Source organism: Ranitomeya imitator, chromosome 10 (genome assembly GCF_032444005.1).
Source record: "Ranitomeya imitator isolate aRanImi1 chromosome 10, aRanImi1.pri, whole genome shotgun sequence".
Lineage (NCBI taxonomy): Eukaryota > Metazoa > Chordata > Amphibia > Anura > Dendrobatidae > Ranitomeya > Ranitomeya imitator.
The window spans coordinates 42615838-42639765 of NC_091291.1; the positions used below are offsets into that span (position 1 = coordinate 42615838).

General features: G+C 43.3%; 1 protein-coding gene across 9 annotated transcripts in view; it reads right to left on the reverse strand.

Annotated features, from left to right (window-relative positions):
• The window catches only part of PLEKHA4 (pleckstrin homology domain containing A4), a 78195-nt gene extending 55362 nt beyond the window's left edge, over nt 1-22833 (reverse strand). For 4 of the 9 annotated variants that reach the window (XM_069741792.1, XM_069741797.1, XM_069741796.1 and 1 more), the window contains exon 1: nt 22627-22762. The gene's annotated coding sequence lies outside the window, so the exon portion shown is untranslated. Of the gene's footprint in view, nt 1-19069; nt 19176-22626 lie in introns of those variants that run through there. The other 5 variants (XM_069741799.1, XM_069741795.1, XM_069741798.1 and 2 more) reach the window with 3 other exon arrangements.
• Nucleotides 22834-23928: the final 1095 nt, after the last annotated feature.

Genomic DNA, 23928 nt, shown 5'->3' on the forward strand with positions numbered 1-23928 from the left:
TTCGCCCTCCTGTACATAGTTACATAGGCTGAAAAAAAAGACCTAGGTCCATCACGTTCAACCTTTCTCCACCAATTTTAAAGCTAGAGCTGTCAATCAAGGAAGAGGAGTCTAATAGATGGAAGACAAGTGGTTCTGAAGGTGCACTGAACTGCTCGGTCACACTGAGGGTGCACCGAACACGGATGCTTGGCTTGGCCAGTCATTTTGTGCTCACAGACTAAACATGGGTATTACTGCGCACAGAGTAGTGTTCTTGTATTACCGTGAGCAAGCACGTGGTCTGATGAATGCTCCCCTCTAGGGAAGAAGGAAGCGGCTTTAAACAAACCTACTAATGTCAACATTTGTAAGCCATGAGTACGAGAATATCGGAAACAGCTGCATGCGGACATAGTGGTTGGGGTCAAATATACCAGATTATGTGCAAGTCGGAACCAATGATCTGATGACGATATGACATGGTAACAGAATACATAATATATATAAAAAACAAAAAATGAAAACACACCATCAGACGGGACATAGGAATGAGACATGTCTGCAGCGATCTGTCCTTTTCACCCTTAGTGATGATCTCCAGCCTTTGGTATGAGTTCATTATTACTAATTGCACAATATCCTGCCAGGTTTTTTCTTTAATCACTATTTAAATGTTGCACAATCATCTATCTGCCTTTACTGGAAGTTCTCATTTTCTTCATTATGTCATTTATGAAGACTTAATGACTTGGATACAGGTCAGGTCATAGGGTGGAGAGAGAGGAAAAAAAAAAAAAACTAAAGTTGATCGGCACATCCAAAAAAAAAGTAGATAAAATGTGAAGATTTTATTCCATAAGTATCAAACCATTAAAATCCACATGCTGATGATCGAAAAACAGCGCGGTGTGTTCCCATAGTCATATGTTGCTCTTGTGTTGAGCAGAAAGTTGGCCTGGCAATTATAAAAGAATTAATCTGGGTTCACGCGCTGCACCGCGGAGAGTTGCCACAAAACCAGGAACCGTGCAGCAAACGACATGCCGTTTACAGTTTAAAGGGAACCGCTCACGTCCCCTATGCCTCCAACCCAGCAGCATTCACCTATGTATGAGGAAATTCTCTGCCTAACCAGCCCTGTATAATGTTATTCAGTTAAATAAAAGCTTTAAAAAAGTCATTTATATTGTCCCAGTTTCCCTTGGTGATGAGGGCTGTGACTAGTCGATGGGGCATTAGTTTTCCCAGATTAGTCAGCCCTGTTTCCACATTATGATAATATGCATGAGCTGGTCTTATTGCCAGCTCATGCAAATCTAGAACATGCGCGCCGCTCATTACAGCAGCATTAATGCATCTCGGAATTTCTTCACAGCCTCCCCCACGCACAATAAGATTTCCCCTCAGCCTCCCCCACGCACAATAAGATTTCCCCTCAGCCTCCCCCATGCACAATAAGCTTTCTCCTCAGCCTCCCCCACGCACAATAATATTTCCTCTCAGCCTCCCCCACGCACCATAAGATTTCCCCTCAGCCTCCCCCACGCACAATAAGATTTCCCCTCAGCCTCCCCACGCACAATAAGATTTCCCCTCAGCCTCCCCCACGCACAATAAGATTTCCCCTCAGCCTCCCCCACGCATAATAAGATTTCCCCTCAGCCTTTCCTATGCAAAATAAGATTTCCCCTCAGCCTTCCCTATGCACCATGCTATTGCCCCACAACCTCCCCACATACACACAATATGATGCCTCCCACAGTCCATTGCCCACAGCCCCCCAGTTGCCACACACACAATATTATGGCCTCACAACCCCCCCGTTCCCCACACACACGATATTATGGCCTCAACCCCGCAGCTCCACACACACACACACACACAACTTGCCTGTGTGTCTTACCCATCTGACGCCAATCATGTGACCCCGAGTGTCACCACAAAAGATCTGGCAACTCCCTGCTCCGCCATTGTTTCCTTAAAACAGACAAAGTTCAAACAAACAATTGAAGTCAGAACATACTCCCGACCTACTTTGACGGCTTCCAAAATGTGGCACTATCCCGCTTGATCCTGGATGGTGGGGAGGCACGATGTACGTGTGTAACTTATGGCATACGCTTTTTTTTTTTTTTAAATTACTATTCATAAAAACACATACCGTACTTGTTGGCATTGATCCTGCAGAACTTGGGTCTATTTTTTTTACTGATCTCCAATCCACTAAGTTTGGAAGGGTTCATTACGGCTTAACGCTGCTATTTTTGCAAACCATGCTGCAGGTCATAAAAAAAAAGAAAAAAAACTAGCATGGTTGAGTAATCTTTCTACCATAAGGAAAGCACTCATTAAGGAGCATACTCTGGATTTTAAATCGCTATGAAGAAGGCCAAGAGTTATGAAAACTGCTCATAAACTTAAAAAAAATTATGGCCAAAGACGTCAGGCCTGCTCATATTTCTCCCAATAAATTAAGAAAAATGTAAAAGCTTTTTCAAATGACTGAAATGTGCACAAGCAGAGAGAAAGGAAAGCATCTCTCCCAGTTGAGGATATCATGACGGTGGCGTGTAAACTCAATTTTTAGAACACATAGCTTCTCAATATGCGAGACCAAGGCCAGACTGCCAAGTGAAATGGCACATGCCAGCTACTTGGGAGTCTAAGATGACTATGTGAGGTCCACCCCGTGCAATGCAGATCAGGGGCCAAATGTATTTATACGATGCAAAGTTCTCAACGGCGTGAAGGTGTAGACGTGTTCTTAAAAGATGAGTCAGATGATGGGGTTATACAGAAGCTCCAAGACTACACACTGGAGGCAAGAACAAAATACAACGCAATAAAAACATAAAAGAATCAGTGCTTAAATGCCGCTATGTAAAAGGTCACGGTAAGGTCCCCTATAGACAAGTGTCACTTTATTCTAAGCATCTAATCAGACTAACAAGTCAAATTGTTGTAGTGCCTGTAGTATCTGCCCCAATCTTCGGGAAGGAGTCCTTGTTGTAGATGCTCTCAGTTACCAATGTCAGGCATTTACTTGCACTTCGAAAAAAAAAAATCTCCATGTAGAAGATCAAAAAAGTGTCAGCAGGGATTCAATGTACCTAGAGAAATACTAGACATTCCCCAACTTTGTAAAGTAGCTTTTACCTACAGTCCAGCTGTGCTGTTGAGGGTTGGGCGGCTAGTTTACAAATCCATGGACATGGACTTTGTCAGGAGCAAATGGTCATTCAATGTAAACCACGATGTTGTAGCAAAAGTAAAAGATCTCACAAGTTCTGTTTACATTCATGGTATGCCCTGGAAGTATCTGCATAGCCTTATCTGCCTGGTAGGTTAGTATACATTGCATTTAGGAGGCAATTCAGGCATGGTGTTGGACCTCACGCATTGTTAAAGAAACCTAGTAGCTTCTCAAAGTAGAACATCACATCTCTGCTTTTATCATCCAAAAGACATCTGAGAAATAAGAACTCCGTTTGCAACAGCCCAACTTTTCCATTGCACAAATTGCCAATGGACATTGCGTTTCCATTTTGAGGGTAACGAAATATTGACATTATATATAAAGTTTTCTACAACAGGGATCATAGATTATCAGCGGTAAATGGAACCCCTTAGGACACTGGCCTTTCTGCAAGCTACCTACAGGAACAAAAATAATAAAAGTGCCCCAAGCACATTAGATGTCCAACAGCATAATGCTCACTTGGCCAACAGTTACCATACAATTGACTTGTTCAAATTAAGCATGCATGTACCCTCAGGGGTGGGTTGCTGCCAGACACCATTGGAAACCACTTCTTTCAGGAGGACAAAAGGATGGAGGTTAAAAATAATTTAAAACTCTGAGGAGAGAGTTGGTAGACCACCATATACAGCAGATGGCCAGTCCTGATGAATTCTGAGTATGACTAGCCCTTAATCCTATTTTCAAGAGGCTACTGAAAACAAATTAGCAGCTTATAACCATCATACCTACTAAAACACACTACTTTCAACTGACAGAATATTGGCAATGAACGATGCTTTTTATGGTGCAATTATACTGTCCGATAATCTGTAATAAGAGTTTGTTTTGTGAGCAAGGAAAAACGACTGTTCTGTCTTAACAGGCTACTAAACAACAAAATTGTCACGACTCATCGGGTTTCCCGAGACCAGGGGCTCCTTCAATGTCCCCAACGCTAGGGGCGCCATAGCTCACCCTGCTCCTTGGATTACTTCTGATAGTGAAGATGCTGGGGCCATGTACCTTGTCTTAGCTCCTGAATCCACCCTCAGTCGGTACCCCTCCCTCACACAGTAAAGAGGGGAGTAGTAGTGTCCTGAAATACACCAACCAGACTAACAAGATAATACGAACAGGGATAAAGGAAAATACCAATCACACAAATATACTCACACAAACAAAGGAATGCACTGGGGAGTGGAGGATGGGATAAAACCAAAGCAGGAGAAGAAAGGGAATTATCACACACAGCCTAGCAACAGTCCACCCACCGCCTTTCTACAATAATAACCAACAACAACCTCCAGCCATGCAGCATAAACTAGCATTGACAATGAGTGCTAGCCAGGTCCCAGATTATATAGGAGATGGGAGCTTTCCACAGAGCAGATTAACTCCTGCACTGCTAAAAGAAATTGACACCATTTAATATAAAAGTGAAGTGATTCTAATCAGTGTAGGAGTAGGAGAAATCAGTCGCTGCAGTCTTCTGGCTCCTCTCTGGTGCAGTAAACCCGTGACACAAATGGAGCCAATTGAGGTTCACTTAATGCCTGCGATCCGGAAGGGACGTCAAACGATAATATAAATTGGACAGAGATCAAAACAGTGCACGGACTGGGGGTGGCTCTCCTGACCAGAATGTGACAGCTGCATAGAAACACATGAAGCAGTCACGCTTGGGTCGGGAGAGCCACCGGCCACTCTACGTATTGGTCAAATATATATGGCCGTCTGACTATGCCCTTAGGAAGGCACATTTTAGTTTGGTAAACTGGAAAGGTTTTCTGTGGTCTGTTTATTGGTTGAATTATGTCCATACAGGAGATCCCCTTCTGCTGAACACACCAACAGCTCCCTCTCGTCTCGTGAAAATATACAAGTGCACAGCTAAGCATACATGTGTTTTCAATGGGGAAAAGGAACACCTATGGCAGCAACTTCCTTCCTTGAAAACAAGGAGTTTACATTTTTACTGACTAATCTTTGTGTCCCCCAACATCTTCTGTTGGGAGGTCCCTACACACTTCAGATGGTCGGCTGGTCTTGACTTTCAACTACTTTGTATGAGGGCTTCAATTCTCCCATTCTGCAAAATGGAGTTAGTCGCAAGGGTTTTTTTGCATTTAAAAAAGTTGGATGAGATCACAAACCTGGTATCCAGACTTTGTTAATTTTACAAATAAACGTTTAAAGGGCTGCCAGATACATGCCGCAGTGCAGACCCGTAATTGTGTTCCCACATTAATAAGGGACAATTTGTAAATAGCAATGACGCAGTTTTAATGAGAAATCTTTGATTTTCCACCTTTGATGACTTAACCCTCCGTCACATACAACTGATCTGACAGGCGCTTCTCTTTTACTTTCATTTCTCCTTCCTCACCAGATTGTGAGGAAACCCCCTCCCTCCAGGTAGTCTCCTGTCTCTTGAAGGTCTGTGAAACCTGATATCACAGTTGGATTTCAGAGCTTCAGGGGAGAGGATATAGCTGCACAGATCTCTCAGGCTCATTGTATGTGAATACGTCACATTCAGTAAGATTGGTATTTTACGTTTTTATTCATCACAATAGTTTATTTAGCTTGTTTTATGAATGTATAGCACAAAATGTGAGGATATTTCATAGAAATAAGGGAGATTTTATAAAAGAAAGTGTGCTGCTCAGGCATATACAGTAGTTCCCTAACATATTCCTTCTCTTGCTTCAGATTATCTGCTGAAATGGAGAGGAAAATGTACAATTTATCCAAACAACTTGATGTTGAGGAAGTAACAAACATGCTGTTAGATGATAGAGACCTCACACTGAATGAGCATTTAGGAGAGGAAAGTGAGATTGATTCTCATGATGAGGTGGAAGAATGTGTCCTGGATTCTGAAACAGAGCAAGATGGTGACAGTGGTGAGGATGAAGAAGTTGGATCATATTATATTGGAAAAGATAAAAATACTAAATGGAACAAGAAGCCATTCCAGAAAAAACGTAGGGAATCTTTAAACATTATTACTCACCTTCCTGCAGTAATAGGAACTGCACGTAATGCAAAAACTGCAGTTGAATGCTGGAACAGTATATTTACAGATGACATTCTGGACTCTATTGTCACATATACCAACCAATATATAGACATTATAAAGGACAAGTACATCTGCAACAGAACCATCAAGCCCACAGATGAAATAGAACTGCGTGCTTTTTTTGGATTACTGTACCTTGCAGGAGCTTATAGGGCAAATAGACAAAGTTTGGAGGAACTTTGGGGTAAAGATGGGGATGGAGTTGAAAAATTTAGCCTTGTTATGTCCATAAACAGATTCAAGATTCTAATTCGTTGCCTTCGGTTTGACGACAGAACTACCCGAACCGAACGCAAAACACATGACCGACTTGCTCCAATTCGTGATATATTTCAAAGATTTGTTGTAAACTGTAAACAAAGTTATTACCCTGGAGAGAATCTCACTATTGACGAAATGCTCCCTGGTTTTCGTGGTAGATGTGCCTTTCGTCAATATATTCCATCAAAGCCAAACAAATATGGAATAAAAATGTATGCCCTTGTTGATGCCAGTAAGACCTACACTTACAACCTGGAAGTTTATGCAGGAAAACAACCAGAAGGTCCTTACTGTGTGAGCAACAAACCCATTGATGTTGTAAAAAGACTGGCTGAACCCTTATTTGGATCGGGTCGCAATATTACAGCTGACAATTGGTTTACAAGTTGTGATCTGATTGATTATCTGAAAATTCAGAAGCTGTCATATGTGGGAACTGTAAGAAAAAACAAAAGGGAATTGCCGCCACAGTTTGTAAGTGTGAAAGAGAGACAACAGTACAGCAGTATGTTTGCATTCCATAATGGAAAGGCTTTAGTTTCCTATGTACTACATGCCAAAAAAATCGTACTTCTTCTATCAACACTTCATGATGATGCTGCCATCGATCCTGGGACTGGGGCAGAAAAAACCCCGGAGATAATTACATTTTCCAATGCCACCAAAGGGGGTGTGGATACAGCAGATCAGATGTGCTCCACTTTCAACGTCAGCAGAAACATCAAACGCTGGCCAATGGTCATATTTTTTGCTATGTTGAATTTGGGTGGTATAAATTCACAAGTAATTTATCTTGAAAACAAGCTTGAACCACTCCGTAGACGATTGTATCTGAAAAAATTGGCCCATGAACTAGTACTTGGAGAGCTACGCAGGAGAAGCGTGAAAACAATCGGTATCCCCTCTCGCCTTCAAGTTCAGCTCAAAAGGTTCTGTCCAGAAGATGATGGTGAAAAGTCACCATCTGCACCACCTCACAAAAGAAGGAGATGCACCACCTGCCAAACGGAAAGCGGAACCAGAAGGCTTTCAAATTATGAATGTCTCAAATGTCATAAAGCAATTTGCCTGACACATGCAAAAATGGTGTGTAATTCTTGCTATTTGCTCTGCAAGTGTGACTTTTCTGGGGAAACCTCAGCATCTACTTCTGATTGAATATGTTTTTAATAGTACTTAAGGTACCTTAAAATTAAGTTTGTGTTCAAAAATTTTCTTTGTACATTTTTTTGAGAGAGTCGAACTGGGGACTATTTGGCGGGAGTTTTGAAAAGTTTGTATTTCATAGTTATTAGTTTTATGTTAAGTAAATGTTTTTTTTTGCAACTGATTATGTGTAGTCTCTTTTATTACATCCCTATGAAGGTCACTGATCACTTTTAGAGTACTGAAATTGCAAACATTAGATATTATAGGTATTTTTCCAGCAGGCGCCTGACAGGCACATTGTATGTGAACTCGTTAGTCCGAATATTGTATGTGACGGAGGGTTAACCATTCTTGGATCCTTGGGATAAGGATAAGTCACAGCTTTGAAAGTATTTCAGTGTCTGGGCTGAAGCCTAAATAAGTTTTTCTTTTGTAACTAAACAGAACTCAAAAAAAAAAAAAAAAAGGTAGAGACTCAATGAGTAATTCATTAGATTCTCCGCTGGAAGCAATTCAGAGAACAGGTGTCCTGCAGGGCAAGGCTGACAAAACATTATTACTAACCAAACTCCAGCCCTGTTTACAGATGCCTTACATACAAGCCCCCTTTGGAAGGCCCACAAAAGGAGATTCAGACACCTTAAACATAGCAGAAAGATTTCCGTCACAATAGACACACTGGACAGTATTTATTCACTTGTAGATGAAACTTATTTTACATTATAGCAAGCTGAAGTCCAGAAGACTGCCATGACCACTACATTAAAGTCCATCAGAAGTATGGAGGTCACCTAATTTTCCCCCCACAGATGATGGTGTAGTGTGAATTCAGAGCCCCAAACCTTTGGTTCGCACTGTAGATAAACCTCTGCCAAAAAGGTATCTGGCAGCGGTTTACACCCCCTTCCACACTGAAAACACAAAAAAATAATTTATGTGGCCAAGTCTGGAGAGCCCTCAGCCAATGAAGAGTTAACCCAACTCTAAGCTGTACAGGTCCTTTAACAAAAGACCAAGTTGTCCAGAACCACATCTGTTGAATGTTTAGCTTAGATATTTTTGGCTCTTAGTAATGGTTTCCTTCCAAATTAAGAGAGATATGGATTTTAAATATTAGTGCCCTCGTACACATTAGACTGATGTCAGCCACCGATATCGATGAGTTCATAATATGTATGGGAGCACCGGAAGACTGATGTTGATCAAGCATGTCCAATTTTGGACTGCCAATCGTATTGTTCTTCAGATGAGCTGCAGGCCACAGTGTCAGTCGGTGGCACAATAGTGCTTGGCCAAAACATCATTCAGCCATCAGCCATCTAATGTGTATAGCCGGCCTTGGTTAAAGAAACTTGAATTGCCATGGTTATCTTCTTTCTCAGGGAAGATAAGCCCCAGTGGAGGGTGTCTAGCTGCAGCATCCTCCTTTTAACCAATGAAAAATACATGCACGCTTGGGTCAAAACACATGCAGAGGTGTATATAAAACTGATGCGTTTCGAGCGGTACACTGCTCTTAATTATAGCCGGTGTACCACTAGAAACGTCATTTTTTTTAATATCCCCTGCTTTAAAAAAAATGCCACAATCACACGTATCCACCTATCAAGCTATCACCCCACATTGCTCCTTCCATACTCCTTGAGCAGCACGATCACGCTGAACTTTCCTCTCACATCTCATCTAACTTGCTCTTTGACAACCTACAATCTGGTTTCCATCACAATCATTCCACTGAAACTGCCCTGACCACAATTACTAATGACTTACTTGCAGCCAAAGCTAACAGACAATTCTCCAAGCTTCTCCTTCTAGACCTGTCCCCTGCCTTTGACACCGTTGACCACTGCCACCTCCTATTATTATTCATTATTACTACTTTACTTATTTACTACTACAGATCCTCTCTTCCTTTGGTGTCAAAGACCTTGCCCTATCCTGGATCGCCTCATACCTTTCCAACCGCACATTCAGCGTCTCCAACACTACCTCCTCATCCCACCCTCTCTCTGTTGGTGTCCCTCAAGGATCTGTCCTAGGACCTTACTCTTCTCCATTTATACCCCTGTCCTAGGACAACACAAAGTCCCATGGCTTCTAGTACCATCTCTACGCTCATAACATTCAGATATATATCTCTGGCCCAGACCACCTCTCTGCTGTCCAGAATCCCAGAGCGTCTATCAGCCATATCCTCCCTTTTCTCCTTTTGCTTCCCCAAACTTAATGTGGACAAATCTGAATTTACCATTTTTCTTCTATCTCACGCATCTACCATACATGATCTATCACAATAAATAACATCATGCTTTCCCCCGCACCATAAATCCTCTGTCTCGGCGTAACCCTTGACTCTGCCCTGTCCTTCAAACCGCCCATCCAAGTTCTTTCCACCTCCTGTCGCCTCCAGCTCAAAAATATTTCAATAATCCGTTCTTTCCTCAACCCAATAAAATGCTTGTGCATGCCCTCATCATTTTCCGCCTCGACTACTGCAGCATCCTCTTCTGTGACCTCTTGCACCCTCTCCAGTCCATTCTTAACTCTGCTGCCGAACTAATTCATCTCTCTCCTCACTACTCCTCTGCTTCTCCCATATGCAAATCTCTTCACTGGCTTCAAATCCCCAGCGTATCCAGTATCCTACTAATACTGACCTACAAAGCCATCCATAACCTGTCTCCTCCGTATTTCTCCAAATTAATCTCCCGATATCTTACCTCATGCAATCTCCGGTCCTACCAAGACCTCCTTCTCTCCTCGACACTTCGTTGTTCCTCACCCAAATCACCTCCAAGACTTCTGCCCAATATCCCTCATCCTCTGGAATTCTGTGCCCCAACCCGTCCAATTATCCACCACATTCGGATGCTTCTCTTCATGAAAACTTAAAGCCTGCAATGACCTCGTTGCCTCCTCACCACTACCAGAGCTGCCACCTCACCAACACCAGAGCTGCTGCAACGCCCCCAACCTACTGTCTCTTTCCCCACTATCCTGTAGAACGTAAGCCCGCAAGGGCAGGGTCCTCTACCCTCCGTACCAGTCCATCATTGTTTGTTTGTTTAGTGTAAGCAATATCTGTATTTTGAATGTAACCCCCTTCTCATGTACGGCACCATGGAATCAATGGTGCGATTATAGAAATAAATAATAATGCACAAAGATTTTCCAACATGTGAACTCTTGTCTTTTCGTGAACTCTTGGTGGATGATCTCACATTATGAGGCTTGTTAGATTGAGGGACATCAATGTTTTTTCCTCACCAAGTAACTTACAGTATGTAATTTAACAGTCAAAATATCCAAGGAACATTTATGGTCAACTGCTGTTTAAAGCACACCACTTTAAAAGTAAAGATCCGTCTACAATTGCCACAACTACGTGGCATTACTATAGCAATAAGGTGCCTGGAGACAACTATGTGAGCCAGACATTTATTATGGAGGTGCACAGAGTTGTGAAGAGACCAGCCTAAAAGATCACAAGTAGTAGAGACAGGAAATAAGCTGGGCTTCCCTGCTGGGGGTCAGTGTGGTTACAACCTAGGCCACTCCTGTTCTTTTCTATCAGCTTTGATTTCTGAAGCTCCATGTAATGTGCGCGGGATGCAAAGCAGGCCTATTCAGAATAAAAGGTCTGGTGGTGAGCACACTCCCCGCTTTAATTAGCATCATATATGTATGCTAGTAGATGGATGTCACAATGAAGTGCTTTTTCTATCACCAAACTGGCACTTCATGTGAAAATTGCACGTTGTGGGACAAATCTGTACACCAGATGTTCTGCAGACATGCACAATTGTACCAAAAAACCTCAGACCCAACTCCAGAAACTAGGACTAATTCTGACCTCTCCAAGTCTAATTTTTACCTGACCTAATTCTTGACAGGCTTCACAGCTGCCACAGACCATCAAGGCTTTCTTCTCGGCTGAATTGTTTCAGCTTTTTCCATATCATCACTGCCTGGTCAGTGACTACTTTTTTTGACTGATTTACAAGACCCCAGAGTCTGGGAAAAAAACAAACAAACCTGAAGAAAGGACTTAAGAAGGGCCTAGATCGTTCAAGGGGCAAACAAATGGTGATCGATTGCCAATTAACTCCCTACAGTGACACGAGGGAGGACACAACTGAGGCTCCAAGAGGTTCTGCATCTACAACACACAATATTTTCAATTTGTAGCACTTAAGAAGATTTACACTAATAAATTTCTTCCAATGAAGAGTGCGGTTGAAGATCTGACCACGACCAGAGCTCGTTTAAGTCTTTTTACATAACAAGTGCGATCTAGATGGTAACAAATTACCATTAAATGGTTTGTCAACTGGCAAACTCAGCTGAATTACCCTACGTAGCAGCGTAAAATTAAAAAGTGCTATACTTGTCTCCCGACCAGCACCTTTCTTCAAGTCTATCATTTTTGGGGAGCAATTCAGGAGTGGTCCCTGTCAATATGATCATTTAGTCCTCATATACTTAAATGTTGTTCCAATTAAAACGTCCAACGTTTGAAGTATTGTTGTGCTTGTCAGCCATGTCACAGTGGCAATTGCCAATGGCCTTCAATAAACATTAAATTGTTTTGTATCATGTACCGTATATCAAAGATAATGTGAACAGTATATATGGATCGAGATCACAGCTATCAGTCATCAATTGGTCATTTGCACAACAGATCAAAACCAGTCTATGATAACTGTTGAAAACGACTAAAAGGTAGTTTTGGCCAGTATTTCTGACAAATCTATGGCGGACGTTAGATGATAATGTCAGGGATTAGTTTTTGCATGTGGCTGAGAAATTCCACCATTCCCCATGCTTTGATACGCATCACACAAGTCAAACTTCAAACAAACCCCAGAAAGGTGGTCATCATGGCCATCAAAATGCCTCTCAGGCAGATGATCCAACCAACACCCTAATGTAGGGTAAAGTCATTCCAGACAGTAGCACAGCTCATCGCACTTCTGAGGAATCCTGAAGAAAATCTGTCACATATCTACGGTAGGTACATTAAGGGCTCATGCAGACACCCATGCATTTTGGTCAAATGAATGGACTGACCCAGGTCTTCCGATTCACGTGTGACAGCTTGATATATAGATCTATGAGGTTGCGAAACTTGACTTGGGAGAACCAGGGCAAATCCTTGCTCTGACTGATTTGCTTGATGACCGTGTGAGCCCTAAAAGCTACAGTTAGAGACCCTGATAAGTGATAAGCTGGCAATACACATTAGATAGTCAGCTAGACCATGGTTTGGCCTACAGCTCTCTCCCTACTGGACCAGTGGTGTGTGCGGGGCTATACACAGAGCTCAGCATTCAGAGAACTGCTAGATCTGCATCAGAGAAAACTGATTCTATCAAAACTGCAGCAACCAGCTCAGCAAGTGATACATCCCTGGAATCAGGGTCTCTATCATCAATAAGGCCTTAACTCCCAATTTCAGTCAGTGACTATCTGTCTCGCGGTTTGTGCCACAAACATATTGGAGAATAAAATCTGTGATGATGGATTTAGCAGAAAGTGTTCTGGCCAGATAAACACTGCTTGGCTTTGTGCTCTGACATGACTGATAAAGCCCAAATACTATTTATAAAGGAGCAAGGTGAGGAGACTGACCTTTGTAGCCATTGTGCTCGGTTCCTCTGACTCACCAGTATGCTGATAAGTCCCATCATGCTGAAAAAGCACACGTCATAACTGCACCAACAGAACATGGTCACCAAAACTTAGGAGTGAAAACGGACATAGGCGGCACCCACTCCAGGACCTGTGTTGTACAGCCAGGTCCAGGAAAAGTGAACATTACCTTGCTAGGCAAAGGGCATGAACGGAGGAGGAGCGGCTGGGCATGCATCCCGATGCCATGGAGAGCACACGACTGCTCATCTTCTGGCCAGTGAAGTAACCATAGACTCATGTTAGTAATACTGCACATATCCAGAGAGTAGGATGTGCACACTGTATAGTTCACTAGGAGAGGTGCTGGCTGGACATCTAACGTCACATATACAAAAAACAGCCGCACTCCAGTCTTGGTTTCAACGTAGAAAGTTTTTTAGTTTTTATTCAAGTGCACAGGCACCACCAAATAATTTTTAAAGAGAGCAAAACAAGTGATTGCGGACAATACGATAACACAGTAACGTTTCGACCTGGCACGGTCTTTTTCAAAACCTCACTTAAATGGGAGGAGTGGTAAGGAAGAGAAGGTAAGTGCAGAGAGTCCCCAAGAACAGTTCCAAGTAGAATCCAGGAGTAAGATGTCCGTATCATTGGTGGTGCACCACCATCACTGCACCACCAATGATACGGACATCTTACTCCTGGATTCTACTTGGAACTGTCCTTGGGGACTCTCTGCACTTACCTTCTCTTCCTTACCACTCCTCCCATTTAAGTGAGGTTTTGAAAAAGACCGTGCCAGGTCGAAACGTTACCGTGTTATCGTATTGTCCGCAATCACTTGTTTGCTCTCTTTAAAAATTATTTGGTGGTGCCTGTGCACTTGAATAAAAACTAAAAAACTTTCTACGTTGAAACCAAGACTGGAGTGCGGCTGTTTTTTGTATAAGTAATACTGCACAGACAGAAATTATGACAGTCATTATGTCTGGGTTACGATCAACATTGCAAAGAAAAGAAAAGTATTCTGCCCTTAACCAAGCGTTTTCCCTTTTTTTTTTTGGTATCTCCTTAATCTTGCACCAGTCTTTGGCATTAGACCCTTGTCCCTATAGACTACCTTCACACAACAGTGCGTTACCATCTGAGAGAAACTGACCTATTTCTCAGGTGCCATCAATTTTTACCTCAATTTTTCTTTTTTTCTCCACTGAAGCAGGCAGAGTTCTGACCTTTTTTCATTCACCGACCCTTAGGCCGGCCATATACTTTGATTGACTGTTGGTGGAAACATCGTTCGGCTAACAGTCATCTCAGCCGACTCCTCTGACAGGAGCGCTCGTGCGCTCTATGAGATAACCACCAGCTCACACATCGGCCGACAACTTATCTGGAAGAGAACAACGTGATCAGCAGGCCAAAATCAGACATGTTTGATAGACGTCTCTCCTGACCATCACTTGGCTGGTGCTACCATACACATTAGACCGTCAGCCAAACCCATCCATATCAGTGGCTCATCAGTCTAATGTGTGGCCAGCTTTAATGCATCATTAAAAAAAAAAGAAACGGATGAAACTCTAAAGTCTTCGATTTTACACTGATCCCCATAATCTTTAATGGCCAAGTCCGAGCCACAAAACGGATGAGAATACATAGTCTGACTCTCCTGGAGCCTCGGAAACACAGACCTGTTTTTAAAATGAACATATGGATCAATAAAATTCCATGGGTCGGTGTGCTGTCAGAAAAGAAAGGACAGCACACAAATGTGTGAGCACAGCCGTAATCACACCAAGTGTCACCATGTTTTATCTACACTTCCCATATCAGACTTATTGTCTAAGGGACAAACATTTTGATAACAATGGGATCTGAAAGGCCTTTTCTTAGATAAGATTTTATTTTTCCTTTTGTATAGTAGAGAAACCAATCAATTTTGGTAAGATTAGCTGAAAGTGGAGGGAAGCAATCTGTGCCCTATAATTTGCCTTAACTTAAAGGGGTTGTTTGGGACCTGACAGTTGACCTTTCCATAAGGTAGGTCATCAGCACAATGCCTCATTCAGAAGACATCCAGGATTTTTCTTACACGTAAAAACACAGAACATTATTTGGTCCGTGTGACCGTTTTTACCATCAGTAATTTTCACATATGAAAATGAATGAATTGCAAAGAGTAGGGTTAGTCCCGGACAGCACAATAATGTCCCATCCGTGTGCCAATTGTAATTTTCACCTGCTCATAGACATTTTGATCCATCACGGACCACAAAAATGAAAATTCCACAGACATGTTTATAGCACCATGAACTATAAAGGGCATGTGTTCTATCCATGAAAACCAAGTATAGTACACATGGGTGTCACACATGTCTGAACGAGGTCTTAGATCGGACGATGTCCAACACTGGGTACACCCACCAGTCAGTTAGAGCGGACGATGTCCAACACTGGGTACACCCACCAGCCAGCCGAAATCTGCTCCGATCAGGTATAAGCAATGAAGCTCGGGTGGAATGAAAGCAGCCCAGGACATTACTTAGTATTGTACCACAACATAGTAATGAATTTCCCAGTCTCGGCTACGAATGGTTCAGATAAAAATACTTAGGTAAGTCATCCAAAAATTGGCCCCAATTTAAAATGTCCAGCAGTGCTTCCTACCCTTCATGAGACATTCACTGTGTTTCCTTGTGTAGGGGAAACGATGCTCCTCAGGCATCAGTGCTGGGTGAATGCTTCATCTAAAAGTACTTCTAGATTCACCACCAAGGCTATGTTCCCACTATGAGGTTTTTTTTTTTATGCTGTATATTTTTGAAAAAAATACAATTAACCCATTTCACTTAATGGGTGCACAAATGGTGAAGAAAATCTACATCAAAAACTCACCAAAAATCAGCTTACCCTGGCAGTAGCACGGGAGCTCGCTGTGGTTTTGGAGCCAGTAGAGATCACATGCAGTGGTCATTCCGCAGATGGTTCCCACATTCCATACAACTCCCCGGTAAGGTATTGTTTTTAGTCAGGGTTGGGTTCGTAGAGGTTTTACTTTGTTTAATTTGCCTCCAACACAAACAGAAATCAGTATACATAGGAAACCTATAAACCCAAACAGGACTAGGGCAGCACAAAGCCTTCCAGAGGTTATCTCCAGGTGGCTGGTAGATATCATGGTCTTCTGGAAGCCCCCTACCGGTTTGTTTCTTCTACTCCTTATAGACAATGAGGTTCACTGAATAAAAACCAAGTGGTCATTTCCACAGACCTTATGAAAGCAAAACAAGTAAAGCAAAGGGTTTCTAAAGTCGCGCTTACACTGAAATATGACCGGGAATAAGTGGTGTTTCACGATGATCTTGCTATGTCAACAGGCTGCCGATCACCCAATGAACAAGCAAAGAGCTAGTTCATCAGGTGAAATGATCCCTTATACAGCATAAAAACTACCCTTTAACAATAATGAATACGGATTTTTAAAGGGATACTCAGAACAGTATAATTGCTCAAACCAAGCACAGACACTCAGTGCACCATGTTGTGGCCAAACATTTAAGTGCATCTTCCAACCTGCTTGTTTACCATCCATCTCCACCCATGTTTGGCCACACCAAGGGTGCACTGAGCACCTGGGCTTGGTTGGACAAGCCATTCTGTGCTGACATAATCCCTTTAAGGACAATACAGAAGGTCCTTTCACATGGAGAGAGATCTGCCCATAATGAGTGATGGTTACCATTATAGTCAACGGACATTCATTTCAAGAACGTATGAATACAATCTGATCATCAAATAGTTTCCAGATTACCGACAGCATATTCCCCATCTACATGCCCCCCCCCCCCATCCCCGCAAAAAAAAAAAAAACGACCTGTTGCGGACCCCATACAATTGAGTATCAGCCGAACCCGTGAACATCAACAGGTTTGAGTGTTAATGACAACTATTATTTCAAGGCCTTGTAAAAGATGCCATCAGTGTCACTGCCGTGTCTACACAGGCCAGTCATCGGGAACGCGGTTCTAATGAGAGCTTGTTAGACAGATTACTGTCTAGATACTTATTTTTGTGGACTGTCCTGTACATTGACAACAGAATTGGAAACGATCGGTATGATCATTGTGACATTCTCTGCCCTTCTATGGAAAATAAAGATGGAAAACAAGAAAGTGCTACATGAAACAGACTGTACCCAGTGGATGATGACTGGAAGACTACGTTCTCGCAGGACAAAAGCCCGGTACACACAGTAGATGGCTATCAGCTGAAAGAGGCTTCATATGATCATTCAGCCAACAGCCATCTCTGCTGTCTCTCCCATACACAACAGCGATCATCTGACCAAGAATTCATGTTCTATATGAGAACGCCAACAACAAATATGTCTGCTGGCGGCTTATCTCTGGTAGAACAATATGAAATTGGACATGCTGATCGACATCTTCCCAAACCATCAGTTGGCTGGCTATCCCATATACATTATCGAGTCGGTCAAACCCGTCAGTATTGGCATGTTTGGCCGAAATTTGTCTAGAGTGTATAGCAGGTAGGAGAGGGACATTAGAAACATCCCCATGGTCAGTGGTAAGTCCTATAGCCTTGCAGCGCTGGGGTCCTGGGTTCAATTCCCACCAAAGACATCATCTGCAAGGAGTTTCTATGTTCTCCCGTGCTTGCATGGGCTTCCTCCGGCTTAAAGGGAACCTGTCACCTGAATTTGGCGGGACTGGTTTTGGGTCATATGGGCGGAGTTTTCTGGTGTTTGATTCACCCTTTCCTTACCCACTGGCTGCAATATTGGATTGAAGTTGATTCTCTGTCCTCCGTAGTACACGCCTGCACAAGGCAAGATTGTTTTGCGCAGGCGTGTACTATGGAGGACAGAGAATGAACTTCAATCCAATATTGCACCCAGCATGCAGCCAGCGGGTAAGGAAAGGGTGAATCAAACACCAGAAAACTCCGCCCATATGACCCAAAACCAGTCCCGCCAAATTCAGGTGACAGAGTCCCTTTAAGCCAATCGTTCATCCTACAGCCATCTCTCCCATGCACAGAAGCTCCTGCTGAGCCAAGTGGTCATGTTCTCTATGAGAAAGTGGCCGACAAACATATGCCAGCAGCTTATCTCTGGGAGAATAATTCGATCGGCAGCACCCCCAAAACTGAGACATGTAACAACCCCCATACAAATTATCAAATATCGGCCAAACCCGCGAACAGACAGGTTTGGGCGCACACCAATATGTATGAGGACCTCAGTATGCCTGAATGTCGACTGCCGATAGGACGCACATTCAGCTGAAGTGTATTGCGGCACAGAGATCCATTGGGTCCGTGCATGGCAATTCATGCTGCCGACCAATCAGAGGCCAGCAGCTGACATCGGCGTGCAACTTGACTAGGGGGGCACATGACAGTGACAACAGGCGCTCCCATCACTTGCTCGCTGATGGCTTCAGAAGATGACCCAGAGCGGCAGGAGGGAGAAGAGGGAAGAAGAGTAACAGAACATCAGCAGAAAGGGTGACATAACAGAATGGGGGATATATATTATATTTATACCCAAATCTTGCACCGGGGCCCATCAGACGCTAATTACCAATGGAAACAATACACCAGAATGCCTTTCAGAAAAGGCTTCAATTATTTTCTCCCACTTTGGCAAGAAAGACTGGGCTCATGTTTACAAGCAGAAGAAAAGGTTTTCTTACCAAAAAAATGTAGAAGAAACTTATCAGAGTTTATGGACCGCTCCAGATACACAAGTCCCGATTTCCTCCACCATTCTGTGGTCTACTCCTTAATGGTCCAATAACACAGGTCTGTAGATAATTGGTGGTTCTGCAGGATTACCGGGTGGCGGCGGCGGCGGACTCCTGGATGTTTACTTTGTATCATTTCCCATCTTGTGTATCCAGACAGCTACGCGGATTAGAATATGCCTCTTGTCGGAGGACACTCCTGTTTGCCCGGGGGACATGTCTGTTAACACACCTTCTCTGATTTCGTGATGACACAGGCTGAATCATAATGCTCGCTCTGTTATTAGACGTTATCATTGGAGGGGTCAGAAAAACAAAGTTAAATCATTTCCAGCTGGAGACTAAAAGTATTAAAGAGAATTTAACGATGAGTCCTCAAACCGGCAACGGTCATTTTTCTCACCCTTCTGTTATGGAGCCGTTTGAGATTCCCGGCATGACAATTTATGCTGCGAATGTAGGATGTAGAGGCTAAAATACGTGGCTGTGCACGTTCTTCGCAATAATATAATCGGCAACAATATATACCATAGCTTCAAAACTTCTGCTGCGGGAGGTCTACAGCCTTCATGGTAGATATTCGCCATGTGGTTCTGATCCCATGGTGTCACTCTCATTGGGTTATTACTAGAGTTGAGCGAATTTTTCAAAATTACGATCGGTGGCGAATATTGTTTTTGCAATATTCAAACGTCAATGGGAGTAGAAATTAATGGATAAATTCGGAATCGATCAAACAAATTTTTCACGAATAGGGCATTAATATGGCAAATTCTGATTCGGTGACCGATTCCGAACATATTCGCTCAACTCCTGTTACTAGTCCTTCTCCCTCCACCCGTTTCACTTGACAAACCAGCATTTTGCTGATTTGTTGGGGTATTGGCAGCCTAACACTAACCCGTTATCAGGAAAAGAACATTTTTAATACTGGACCTCAAAAAAGTCAGTATCAGACCCTTGTAGGCGGTTATTCCCTTGTGGGCTAAAAATTGGTGAGTTTGGCAGACAAATGACATTTCCATGGTAATTTGGGAATATTTAGAAAAATTATATCACTTTTTTTATATATTCAAGGGATTCTGATCATGTGCAATGATATGGAGACATGTTAATGATCTATAAAGGATGAAAAAAAAGGGAAACATTTTCAAAACATCTCAATTTATTCAGTATTGCGTATGAACGTCAAGTGCAGAAATCCCTGCACTTACAGCCCTGGCTGCAATCAATGGTTGTCTGAGGAATGTTTTGCCACGCTGAATGAACTTGAGCATGAAAATCATCAAGATCTGCGGCTGGCAGCACCCTTTGCAGTTGCCAACCTATGACATCCCATGGGAGACAAGTCTGGAGACACTGCAGGTCATGGTAGCACGTTTAGGCTATGTTCACACGCTGCGGATTTTGCTGCCGATCTGCAGCGGTTTCCCATGCGTTTACAGTACAATGTAAACCTATGGGAAACGCAATCCGCAGTGCACATGCTGCAGAAAAAAAACACGCGGAAACGCAGCAGTTTACATTCCGCAGCATGTCAATTCTTTGTGCGGAATCCGCAGCGGTTTTACACCTGCTCCATAATAGAAAACCGCAGGTGGAAGCCACACAAAAACAGCGATAAATCCGAGATAAATCCGCTGGAAAGACGCAGTGTTTTTGCCTTGCGAATTTATCAAATCCGCTGCGGAAAAATCTGCAGTGGACCATTCTACGTGTGCACATACCCTTAGGCTTCGCAGGCTGATCGGAGAACACCAACAACATGCAGACTTAAGTTATGTTGAAAACCGGCTGATAGGACACTGGAGATACGGCAGTATCACTGGTCCTACATTGGTCAGCAGTTGCAAAGGGAGCTGCCACCAGCGAATCTTGATGATTTGTGTGTACAAATGAATTCAGCCGCTGCAGAACATTCCCCAGATGACCATTAGTAAATCAGTCAGTTCTGCACGTGGCGTTCGCACTCAATAGAGATGTTTTAACACATTGTTTCCATTTTATCAACCCTTGCGTGTGAATAATACTTGACGCATCTATGACACTTACTCTTACAAATGGGGGTTCATGTACTAATGAATAGTAAGTCTATTGGTGTCCTTAATATTCAGGAGCTTTTACGTCATGCCCAAATTGTCCGCCGTTGACAGTGCGGAGCTTGGGGAAGCACCAACTGTATATTTATCCCTGCTCGGTTGTAAGAAAGCGAAGCTAGCAGGTGTGCCAAGTGCCAGTGCGGGAACAAAGCGTGCACTATGCTCCTATCCGCACCACCTTTATTAATCAGGCAGCCAGTCCATCTACTTAACTCTTTCACCGCTATACACTAGATAGAAACACAACAAAGAACTAACCAAAAAAGCTTCCGGAAAGTTAGCGAGTGCAGCGCCCGCTCTCCGCACATGTGTACAAACCCTGTAGCTATATTGAGTGGAGGCAGCGCCTGCCCGGTGCCATACGTTGCAGATGTGCGCCTCGCTGTCTGCTGGATCTAACAGGGGATTGTCACTTGTCCATGTGGAGACTATTGCAGTGTAATCCGCACAGCGACAGTCAGGTTTCAGAAAGCAGCGATCCGAACAGAAAAAAAAAAAAAGATTCAATGCAATTCAGCACACAAATACATTTATATAAACGGAAATAAACCAAAACAATCTAGATGTTCATGGACAGCACAGAACGGTAAACAAGACGTTTCTAATAAGTTTGTACGCACTGATCATCCGCTAAGTCGGTGTTTCCATGCTTTTTTTGGAAAGTCATAAAATAAAAAATACGCACCAGGGATGCAGCCTAAAAGCACAGACTGAAGGCTATGCGCACACGTAGGAAAAGAGGTGCAGAATTTTCTGCACAAAATCCGCAGCCGCGATTTTTATGTGGATTTTATGTGGAATTGATGCGGATTTTATGCAGTTTTTGCCACTGCAGAATTTAAACACGGAGGGGTGCAGAAACGCTGCAGATCCGCACAAAAGTGACATGCACTTCTTTGAAATCCACAGCAATTTCCGCACAGCTTTTTTTTCCCATTGAATAACATTATACTGTACATCACAGTGCGTTTCTGCGTGAAAAAAATCCGCTGCGGATCCGCAGCAAATCCGCATCGTGTGCACATAGCCTAATGATTATACGCGCTGGGTCACTAAAAACCATAGTAGTGGTACGGTTGTGACGTTCCGGACACGGATAAGGATCGCTTAGGGTTTCCCGATATCATACATGGCGTTTGTTTTGCAGCGATGTGAACACCCGGGCGGCTCATTGCAGAGTGACCTCCATCAGGAGCCACTTCACCAAGATCCACAAATATTTACAGATGTCCCCAGTGCAACAAAGTTACCAAGGTGCCTTCAGCTGGTAATGAAAAGTTCTACTTTGTAGCAGTCCACATGGTAAAGTGGTGGGGCAGGCACATGGGCAGGCAGGTGGTGCTCTACACTGAGCTTTAGGAAAAAGTAATGGCTGGCAACAAGTGTGGAGCAGATTCCCCTTCTTACCTGGGGTGTGTGGTGTGGCCGCCTGGGCTTCTACTGGGTCAGAGGAGCTTCCATTAGAGCCTTGGATCTTCTCAGTAGAGGTCCCTGCTGGTCTCAGTGCTTCCTTGCCTGCCTGCTCACCATGCTGTGTTTACTGTCTCTGCCTTCCTTTCCTCCTCTCCTTCACTTCCACTACCTCCTTGTTCCCTTGTCCCTCTGTGTCTGCACACCTCCCCCCTTCCACAGAGGCAGGGTCTCCCTAGAACAATTGAAGGCCCAGCCTCCAGCAACTCCCAGATTCCAGAAGGCAGGATTCGATTTCGGCCCCTCCATTCCAACCCTCGCCTGTTCAGGAGGCAACAAAAAAAAGTGCCAAAATATCGGAATCTCTGAAGTTCTTTGCATCCAGTGGTTTTACATTCCTGGTAATAGGAGACACTCTGCGGGACATTTGCAGGATCTCTCCTCACCTCGCTCCTATAACCTGTGTCTGGCTTTATCTTCATCAGAGAGGAAGGAAAGCCAAGAAGTCTGAGCTCACACTTTTCTATTCATCCATTCCACATAGCAGGATGAGCCGGAATGGCTGACTTACCACACTTCGGTTTCCTAGTTTTTAATTTTGCCATTTTTTTTTTACATTTATTTTCATGCATTTTTTTTTTTTACAGGTGTTTTCTTTGTTTTTTTTCCTCCCTATTACAGTAGATTGTGTGATTATGCATGGAAAAACCCCACACCTTGAGCATGCTATTAAAAGTGCCCCAAAAATGCAGGATGTTTTTCCTAAGGACTTCTGTTCCATTCATACACAGTGGACGTGAATGCGACCACAATCCGCAGCGCTGCCGCCCCCACGTTGCGGATTTGCCTCTGGAATTTTTTGTGAGGATCCTGCATCTCTTGGCAGAAAACGCAGGTGCGGATTTGTTGCGTTTTTTTGTGCGGATTTGCTGCAGATTTTGTGCGGATTTCTATACTGGAATGGGTACAAAAACGCTGCAGATCCGCAAAAAAAAAGTGACATGCCACTTCGTTTAATCCGCAGCGTTTCCGCACGGAATTTTCCGCACCACTAGCACAGCATTTTTTTTTTCTCATTAATTTACATTGTACTGTAAATCACTTGCGGATCTGCAGCGTTTCTGCGCGGTAAAAAAAAACGCTGCGGATCCGCAGGAAATCCGCAACGTGTGCACATACCCTAAAATTATCGTTCAAGAATCACTGGGTCAGCCACAAAAAGGCGCAGGTGTTAGGATCAGCCAGCAGGTCGTACGGGTGAAACAGGTGGCGATGAAACACTGAAGCTATGTGCGCACG